This window comes from Apodemus sylvaticus, chromosome X (assembly GCF_947179515.1).
Source record: "Apodemus sylvaticus chromosome X, mApoSyl1.1, whole genome shotgun sequence".
In the NCBI taxonomy this organism is placed as follows: domain Eukaryota; kingdom Metazoa; phylum Chordata; class Mammalia; order Rodentia; family Muridae; genus Apodemus; species Apodemus sylvaticus.
The window spans coordinates 65,018,893-65,029,206 of record NC_067495.1 but is presented as its reverse complement, the minus strand read 5'-3'; the positions used below and the strand labels follow the sequence as shown (position 1 = coordinate 65,029,206).

General features: G+C 39.2%; 1 non-coding gene and 1 pseudogene across 1 annotated transcript; one reads left to right on the top strand and one right to left on the bottom strand.

Moving 5' to 3' along the window:
• Positions 1 to 3,844: 3,844 nt before the first annotated feature.
• LOC127674521 (swi5-dependent recombination DNA repair protein 1 homolog) lies at positions 3,845 to 5,291 on the bottom strand (annotated as a pseudogene).
• A 3,326-nt stretch (positions 5,292 to 8,617) lies between these two features.
• LOC127675870 (U6 spliceosomal RNA) lies at positions 8,618 to 8,728 on the top strand. Its single transcript, XR_007975557.1, has one exon. It is a non-coding gene; the product is annotated as a U6 spliceosomal RNA (small nuclear RNA).
• The last annotated feature ends 1,586 nt before the right edge of the window (positions 8,729 to 10,314 follow it).

Genomic DNA, 10,314 nt, shown 5'->3' with positions numbered 1-10,314 from the left:
CCGTAATGAGATTTGACGCCCTCTTCTGGTGTGTCTAAAGACAGCTACAGCATACTTTTATATAATAATAAATAAATCTATTTCAAACGATTTCCTGTTTTCTGGACCCCCACTCCCCAAAAGTCCCATCAGTCCCCTTCCCTCCCCCTGTCCTCCCACCCAACCCTTCCCACTTCACTGTTCTGATTTTGTTCTATACTGCGTCACTGAGTCTTTTCAGAACAAGGGGCACTCCTCCGTTCTTCTTGTACCTCATTTGATGTGTGGATTATGTTTTGGGTATTCCAGTTTTCTAGGTTAATATCCACTTATTAGTGAGTGCATGCCATGATTCACCTTTTGAGTCTGGGTTACCTCACTTAGTATGATGTTCTCCAGCTCCATCCATTTGCCTAAGAATTTCATGAATTCATTGTTTCTAATGGCTGAATAGTACTCCATTGTGTATATATAACACATTTTTTGCATCCACTCTTCTGTTGAGGGATACCTGGGTTCTTTCCAACTTCTGGCAATTATAAACAGGGCTGCTATGAACATAGTGGAACATGTATCTGTAATTTATATAATGGCCTGCAGGTGGTAGCAAAGCATTATGAAAAAAATCCTCCTTTTCCTTCATCCTTTGTTTCAGTTGCGTGTGTGTGTGTGTGTGTGTGTGTGTGTGTGTGTGTGTCTGTGTGTGTGTGTGTGTCTGTGTGTGTGTGTGTGTGTGTTTGCTTGTTTGCTTGTTTGTTGTGGTTTTGTTTTTTGACATAGGGTTAATCCCTGTAGCCCTGGCTGTCCTGGACTGTCCTGGACTAGCTCTGCAGACCAGGCTGGCCTCCAATTTTCAGAGATCCACTAGCCTCTATCGCTCAAGTGCTGGGATTAAAGGCATGTGTCACCTAGCTTGGCCATCCTTTGTGTTTTAAAGAAACAGAAATGGGTGTTTTCTGCTTCCTTGAAAGCTGGTAAACTCCCTTGGAAAATATCCATTTTAAATAAGTTTGCCAATTTTGGAAATGGAAAAGATTTATTCCTCCTATGGGGCTGCAAACCCCTTCAGCTCCTTCAGTCCTTTCTCTAGCTCCTCCATTGGGGACCCTGTACTCACTTCAATGGCTGACTGAGAGCACCCACCTCTGTATTTGTCAGGCACTGGCAGAGCCTCTCAGGAGACAACTATATCAGACTCCTGTCAGCAAGTGCTTGTTGGTATCCACAATAGTGTCTGGGTTTGGTAACTGCATATGGGATAGATTCCCTCCACCCACGAGGGGCAGTCTCTGGGTGGTCTTTCCTTCAGTCTCTGATCCACACTTTGTTTCTGTATCTCCTCCCATGGGTATTTTGTTGCCCCTTCTAAGAAGGACCAGAGTATCCATACTTCAGGCTTCCTTCTTCTCAAGCTTCATGTGCTCTGTGAATTGTGTCTCGGTTATTCCAAGCTTCTGGGCTAATATCTAATATCCACTTATCAGTGAGTGCATACCATGTGTGTTCTTTTGTAATTAGGTTACCTCACTCAGGATATTTTTTTAATTCCATCCATTTACCTAAGAATTTCGTGAAGTCATTGTTAATAGGTAAGTAGTACTCCATTGTCTAAATATTCCACGTTTTTTGAATCCATTCCTCGGTTGAAGGACATCTGAGTTGTTTCCAGCTTCTGGCTATTATAAATAGGGCAGCTATGAACATAGTGGAGCATGTGTCCTTATTACATGCTGGGGAATCCTCTGGGTATATGCCCAGGAGTGGTATAACTGGATCCACATGTAGTACTATGTCCAATTTTCTGAGGAGCCACCAAACTGATTTCAAGAGTGGTTGTAACAGCTTGCAATCCCACCAGCAATGGAGGAGAGTTCCTATTTCTCCACATCCTCACCAGCATCTGCTGTAACCTGACCTGAGTTTTTGATTTTAGACATAATGACTGGTGGTGGACTCTCAGGGTTGTTTTTATTTGCATTTCCCTGATGACTAAGGATATTGAACATTTCTTTAGGTGCTTCTTGGCCATTCGAGTTTCCTCCGTTAAGATTTCTTTGTTTAGCTCTATACCCCATTTTTAATAGGGTTATTTGGTTCTCTGGAGTCTAAAGGAGGAACAACAATATGAACTAACCAGTATCCCCAGAGCTTCCAGGGACTAAACCACCAACCAAAAAGTACACATGGAGTGACCCATGGTTCCAGTTGCATATGTAGCAGAGGATGGCCTTGTTGGACATCAAAGGGAGGAGAGGCCCTTGGTCCCGTGAAGGCTCGATGCCCCTGTGTAGGGGAATGCTGGGACAGGGAAGCAGGAATGGGTGGGTTGGTGAGCAGGGGGAGGGGAAAGGAGATAGGAGGGTTTTGAAGGGGAAACCAGGAAAGGGAATAACATTTGAAATGTAAATAAAGAAAATATCTAATAAAAAAAGATTTTAAGTTATAAGGTCAAGATAAAAAAGAAAAGAAAAAGATTTATTATTTGTAAGTGCCATTTACCAATGGTAGACCCAGTTTATATTTGCATATTTTTATTGGCTATTTTCCCCCTCTAGTTTATCTTTTTGTTTCTATTGTTCATTTTCCTGCTCAAGGTTAAGAGGAAAACTCTGCTTTTTTCTATCTTATCATTATTAAAGTAATACATCTCATTATGGAAAATTAAAAATACCAGAATCACCCTAAAAAGAAAAACAAATCCTACATAGTACCATTATTACCATCTTAATACATTTTACTCATTCCTATATTATTAATGTGTTGCTGGGATATTGTAAACTTAAATTATTTATTTTTGTCCAGTTTACTTCCTAATTTCTAAATAAAATTGATAGTGGCCCTCTGTCTTACTAGACTTACTCTGTATATCCTTTAAGTCAAAAAATCTTAAATGTGAGTTACTCCCTGAAAAAGAAAGTGAAGAGTGGTAGAGGAAGATACTTGACATGGAGCTCTGGCCTGTACATGCATATATGCGTATGTACACACATGCACACACACTTAAATAATAAAGTTGTATGCAGGTGATGCTAATTAACTTGAAATTGCTATACTTATTTGTGAAGAAGTTACATAAAATAGTTTTGTGAGCATGGAACAATAATTGATAAAAAGCGAGCCCATGAATTTGAAAAAGAGCAAGGAGGGGTAAAGTGTATGGGAGCATTTTGGTGGGAGGAAAAGGAAGATGGAAATGGTGTAATAAGAATCGCAAAATAGAAAAAAAAAAACAGGCTGGAGAGATGGCTCAGAGATTAAGAGACCACCGACTGCTCTTCCAGAGGTCCTGAGTTCAATTCCCAGCAACCACATGGTGGCTCACAACCATCTGTAATGAGGTCTGAAGCTCTTTTCTGGCATGCACGTGTATATGCAGATAGAGCACTTATACATAAAAAAGAATACAAAAAATAAGTAAATTAAAATAAGATAAAGGACTTCATTCTTACATCCAAGAATACAGCTTGTATCTTTGTTATTTGCTGATCTACCCCCTTTTATCAATTCTGCCTCAAGTAATTGTCCAAGGACAACTTTCTGTAGTGTTCTTCTACCACTTGAGTCCCTCTGGCAATGGGCAGGGTCCTCTGGGTGAATAGCATCCTTTTTTTTTAAACACAGAATATATAAACCTGTTGCCCAAAAAATCAATGCATTAAACCTAGTTTCTAGAATTATCCAAACTTCCTTTTAAATTTGATTTGATTTCTTATACTTAAACTTAAATAAATATTTTCTTTAGCAAACATATCCAAAATACCAAGCTTCATTTTATAATTTCATTTGTGTATCAGAATGTCCTGAACTATTCAAGATACCTTCCTCTACGCCACACAGCTTATATCTGTCCTCCATTTAAAAACATTTATCTTTCCATATTGTCATTCTTAAAGATATTCTGTAGAGTGATATATAGCTCAGGAATCAAGCATATTTGAGGTCCTGGGTAGGATCCTATCACCACCCCATTCCCCAAACAATAGAAAACTATAAATTCTTCTTCACTTTGACTGTAGTGCAGCAATGTGTCATCTATTCCATAGTAGACAAACTCGGTGAGACTCATTGTCCTGTCCTCACATGAAACTGGCTGCAGTTTCTCCATTGTCTTACTAACAACTCTACCTCAGGCAGGTTATTCTTTATTCTATACATTTTGACTAGTTTTCCCCTTTTATTGGATATTTTCTTCACGTATTTTATTTACGTTTCAAATGTTATCCCCTTTCCAGGTCTCCGGAAACCCCCATCCCATCCCCCCTTCCACTGCCTCTATGAGGGTGCTCCCCCACCTACCCACCCACCCACCTGTGGAAAGCCTTATTGGGGTGCTATGCTGCCTGGCAGTAGCCAGACATTGACGAAGGCCGAGGGCTCAAGCAGGACTCTGACATCAGGGCAATACTAGGGAAGTAGGTTAAGGCAGGGATTTTTATCTTAGGGTGGAACGAGCTTCAGGCAAGATTCTGGGCTTGGACAAGGAAGTGGGTTCTGTTGACTTCCGATTATGGCCTTGACAATTTTGTGTTTACTGTCTTGCTTGTTCCTCATTATGCTACTTTTGACCTTAATTCCCATGTAATTAAATTGGTATAAAAGGGGATTGAAAATTATTAAACCCGCCCTTCAGTCTCAGAACTGACTGGGGTCTTGCTGCAGTTTTGTCTAATTGTCTCTCTCTTTTCAATCCTCACTCCTGTGCCGGAGAACCTGTTAACTGAGTGAGTGGGCTTGGTCACCCACCTACTCTGGCCTTCCTGCCCTGGCACTTCCCCACACTGGTGCATTGAACCCCCTCAGGCCCAAGGGTTGTTCTGCCCACTGATGTCCAACAAGGCCTTCCTTTGAAGAAGGTCTTCCTCGTCTTGAACCTGCTTTGCCAGTCTTGCTTTTTCTTCCTTTCAGCTTTCTTTAGTATTCATCACAGAATCATTTGAGAGAGCACTAGATGACACAGCATCAAATGATTTAGATTGGCGTGCATTTTTATTCTCCGAGCTATCCTTTCCAGATTCATTGTCTATGTGTTCCACACTTTCTTGGAATTCTGAGCAGTTTTCTTCTTTTGAAGATGCTCCTGGTTCGGCAAAGATCTGATCGTCTTCTTCATTCTCTACTTTAAGTCTCTTCACCACAGTACAAAAAGAACAAGATGTTTTCTTTCATCTTCCCTTAAGTGTTGCACTCAAGGGTTGTTTTCCTGAACTATTTGTATGGGAAAATGGTGGATTCCCGTGGGTTTGAATCTATGCTGAATCTGACAGGCCTTCCACCTTGGAAGTGAACTCCTCATTTCCTTCTTCCTCAGCCATGCCCACAGCAGACACACTGCCGGCAATGTAGCAGTATATGGACTCCACCCCTGAGGCAAGGCCAGGGCCTGTGATTGCTATTTTAAAGCTACATCTATCCCGTGCAGAATCTGAGTCATCTTAGATATTACTTTTGTTTCCTGTACCCCTTCACTGTGTATGGATCACATCTTGTTTCTTTTTCGAGTTCCATACTTTTGTCTAAATTTTCTATTTTTTGCTAGCATGTTGTAACAACTTTGGATGTATTTCCCCACCCCCGCCCATGTCTGGGGCATGCCTATGTTGCTGCTCAGCTATGTCTTTATTTCATGACTCGGCTAGACAGTTTTGGGTGCCTTCCCTGCTGTATGAACCATTACAACTAGTCCTCAGGCTCATTGAGCTTTCCACTAAGCTGATGCCCTGCCTTTATTGATATGTCACAGAGGTACCAGGAATTTGACAAAGCTCCTCAGAGATCTTAGGCTGATCTAATTATATTTAGGTCATTTACATAGTGTCTCTTTCTGTCTCTCTCCCTCTCTCCTTCTGTCTCCTTGTGTGTGTGTGTGTGTGTGTGTGTGTGTATGCATGTGCTTATATGTATGTATGCATAATATCTTAGGGTTTCTACTACTGTAATAGAGCATCATGATTTGATTTCATTTTACACATAAAATTGTGTGTGTGTATGTGTGTGTGTGTCTGTGTGTGTGTGTTACATATAGTCCTTCATCCAGCGAAATCAGGGCAGGAACTCAAGACAAGAATCTGGAGGCAGAAACTGATGCAAACAAAGACCATGGAGGAATGCCGCTTACTGGTTTGCTCAACCTTCTTTCTTATAGCATCTGGGGCCACCAGTCACAGTGAGCTGCACTCTCCTCCATCTATCACCAATCAAGAATATGCACTCTCCTCCATCTATCATCAATCAAGAATATGCACAAATTTGCCCACAAGCCAATTTAAATGGGGGAAACTTATCAACTCTGCCAATGACTGTAGCCTGTGTCAAGTTGACATAAAACTAGCCAGCGCACATGACAAGACCAGAAGACAACTTTGGCTGTCATTCTTCAAGTGAAGTCTACCTTGTTTTCTTTTCAATTTGCTTTTAGATAGAATTTCTCTCTACCATAGCTGTCCAAGTCCGGGTTTCCAGTAAAGCCCTGGGGATAGGAATGTCTCCATCAACACAGTTCTGGTATTTACAAGCACATTCCACCACATCTAGCTTTGCTTTTAGATTTTTAAGAGCAATTTATTTGTATGTGTGGATGGGTGTACATGTGTATGTGTGTGTAGGTAGACATGAAGAAGTTGAAAGAAGGTGTTGAGGAACAGGAAGGGGGAGGGTGGGAGCTGCTCACTGTGAGGGCTGGGAGCCAGACTTGGGTCTGCTGGAAGAGAAGCACAGTGTTCCTGACCAAAGTCATCCCACTAGCCCCTCGCCTGGTTTTTCAGGGGTGGGGGTCATTTGCTTGTTTGTTTTATTGTTGTTATGAGTTCCACGGACTCCAACACAGATTTTCATTCCCAGAAGGTAAATACTTTACTATACCAGCCTTAAAGGTAGTTTTTGAGATTCTACTTGAGTGTGTGTGTGTGTGTGTGTGTGTACTCACTTTTCCTCAGTGTTTACTTCCCTATTTCTCAGTATCAAACATCAGACTAGTTAATATAGCATTATTGTGTTGGTCTCATAAACAAACCAGCCTTTTAGAAATTTTTTACCACAAAAATCTCCATTGCTTTTGTGAGTACAGTCAGGCTTGAGTTTCCTGACATTCTTTTTGCAATACAGTCAGTTCTTTCATCTCCAGAGTTCTCTAGTTTGGGAGGCTCTGGTCCACGTAGGAAAATCTCCAGGTCCTGGGGTCTGGGCAAAGGACAATGTGCTGTTTTCCTTGGCTTTTCCTTCTGGAATCTCTGTCCTATGGAGAAGGTGCTAAGGCCGTAGTTTTTACTTTGTCTCCTCTAGTAGAGCCTTTAGCTAATTATTCAGGACTTGGCATAGGAACCAGCACTTTTCCAACCAGGAACTCTGAACTAGGGTAGATGAAACGTTCTGGTAATGTAGTGCTCCTGGTAACCTACCTTGATGCTGTATTGGGAGCCACACCTACCTAGAGTCTAGTTTCTCACAAACTAGTCTGTGAAAAGAGGGAGCTGGTCATGACTTAATAGCAGCTAAAGTGCTATAGACTCTCACCAATAGTTACAAAATTGTATCAAATAACTGATACTTCATGTTCTGCATGTCTTTTGTACATTTTTCATACTCTAAATGGTAGTTGTCAAGACCTTTTCCACCATTTAGAATTGTTTTGCTGGGAAAGGAAGAGTACTCAAGGCTTCCAATGCCTCTGCCCTGTAAAGTGGAATTCTTTATTTAGGAATGTACTTTTTTGTACTTAAATTCATCATAAGCCAAATAATATAGTGGTATAATAGAATAAACTGAAGTCTAATAACAAGGAAATATTCAAATAATGACATAGATGAAGTTGTATATGAAGGTTATTAAAATTTATATAGATAACTCTATTCAGTCATGTACCACATAGCAACATTTTAGTGAACCATGAACTGCATCTATAGGAGTTATTCCATAAGATTGTAATGTAGCTAAAAAGTTATTTTTTTGCCTTAGAGTTGCCTCAGCCATTGCAACAGCATCATAACAATTATTATATTTGTGAATGCTAGTAAAAATAAATATACTATGTAATTTTTCGTATTAGAGTGTATACTCTATCCACTTTTAAGAAGAAACAGACTAAAGCAGAACAATACATCCTATGTTTGCCTGGTGTATTGAATGCATGTAGTTTGTTTAAGTACAGCTTAGTGTTCGCAAAATATCATTTAACAACATGTTCTCAGAAGCAAGTCATGACAGGCATATAGAACAGTCTTAATTATATTAAATATGTGTGTATTTTTATATAATACATAGATAATATTTAGGGAAAATAAGTTAAATAGTTCAGAGCAGTAATCTGTATGTTGCAGAGCTGTTATTTTCTCGTTAGTCATAGAAGTCTAGCTTGTCAAGTTTTCGGTGATTTCATGAATTGCTGTGTAAATAAAAATCCCTCAGAGTTCTTTCTGAAAAATATCTACAAAGAATCACTACCATTGTATACTATGATCACAAGTCTATGAAAATCTGTCTGGAAAAATGTGGTATGTTGGGAATTAAAATATCTATTGAGTACAAAGGGTTATACTTGCAATATTGGATACATTGGATACAACATACAATGATATGCCCATTTTAGGCTACTGTAAGGTTGATTTGTTTTTGTAATTTAGTTAACATTTAAATAAGCATACATGTGCTCACTTTGGCAGTACATATATTAAAATTGGAACAATCCAGAATAGATAGATTAGCATTAGCACTGTACAAGGATGATATACAAATTCTTCAAGCATTCCATATTTAGAATAAATAAGTAAATAAATAAAATTAGCATGCAAAATATAGGGTTCATTATAGCATTTTCATATATTTCTTGTTCTTATTGGTATACCCCCTCCATTCTCTCCCCACCTCCCCTCTCCCTCTTTCTGGTCTCCATTTTCACCCATACTATCGTCTTCTGCCTTAATGTCACATATATCCTAATATTCCTTTTCCCCCACCTTAAGATATCCTCTTTCTCTCTCAGTCTTCTTTCTACATTCATGACCCTACATTCCACATACACACATACCTTCACATATGAGAACAAACACAATATTTGTCCTTCTGAGTCTGACTTATTACATTTAACATAATGATATCCAATTCCATCCTTTTTTCCTGTAAGTGTCATGATTTCAATGTTTGTAGCTGAAAATTTTCTGTTGCATATATGAACTATATTTTCTTTCTTTTTTTTGGTTTTATTTTTTGAGACAGGGTTTCACTGTATAGCCCTGACTGTCCTGGAACTCACTCTGTAGACCAGGCTGACCTCAAACTCAGAAATCCACCTGCCTCTACCTCCCAAGTGCTGGAGTTAAAGGCGTGTGCCACCACCACCCTGCTGAACCATATTTTCTTAATTCATTCATCTGCTGATGGACATCTAGGATGGTTTGGATTAGTGCAAAAATAAACATGAATATGTAAGTATGTCTATAGTAGAACTTATAATTCTTTGGGTATAAACTCAGGAATAGTATAGATGGATCATGTGGTAGTTCTGTTTTTATTGTTTTGTTTGAGAAATTCCCACTTTTATTTCCATAGTGGCTGCACAAGTTTCTATTCCCACCAGTAGTGTATGAAGGTTTCTTTTCCCCTATACTCTAGCCAGCATTTGTTGATTTTTTTTTGTGATGTTAGCCATTGTGATTGGGGTGAGATGGGATCTCAGAGTAGTGTTAGTGTCCATTTTCATAATGGCTTAAGGCTGTAGAATACTGCTTCAAATATTTATTGCACAATTGTGTGTTTTCTTTTGAAAGCTGTCTATTCAATTTGTTAGGCCATCTATTGACTGGGAGATTTGTTTTTACACTGATAAATCTTTACAGTTCTTTGAGTTTTATAGATATTATAACCACTGTCTGATGTATACATGGCATAGTCTTCTCACATTTTATATGCTAGCACATCACTCTGGTGACTATTTTTCTATTGTGCAGAATGTTTCCTTTCTTTCTTTCTTTCTTTCTTTCTTTCTTTCTTTCTTTCTTTCTTTCTTTTTTTTTTTTTTGCTTTGTTTTGAGACAGAATATCATGCAACTGAGGCTGACCTCCAGCTCACTAGTTTAAGATGATTTTGAACTCCTGATTCTTCTGTCACAACCTTATGAGTGCTGGGATTACATGTGTAATCTCTTCCTGAATAATGCAGTGCTGGGGACCAAGCACAGAGCCTCAGGCACTAATAAGACACTGAGTCACACCCCCAGCTCAGCCTTTTAATTCCATGCAATCCATTTGTCATTTCTTGGAGTCATTGCTTGTGCTATTTGAGTTCTTTTTTAGCATTTCTTGCCTATGATGATATCATAAAGTTTTTTAAGTCTTTGATTTCCA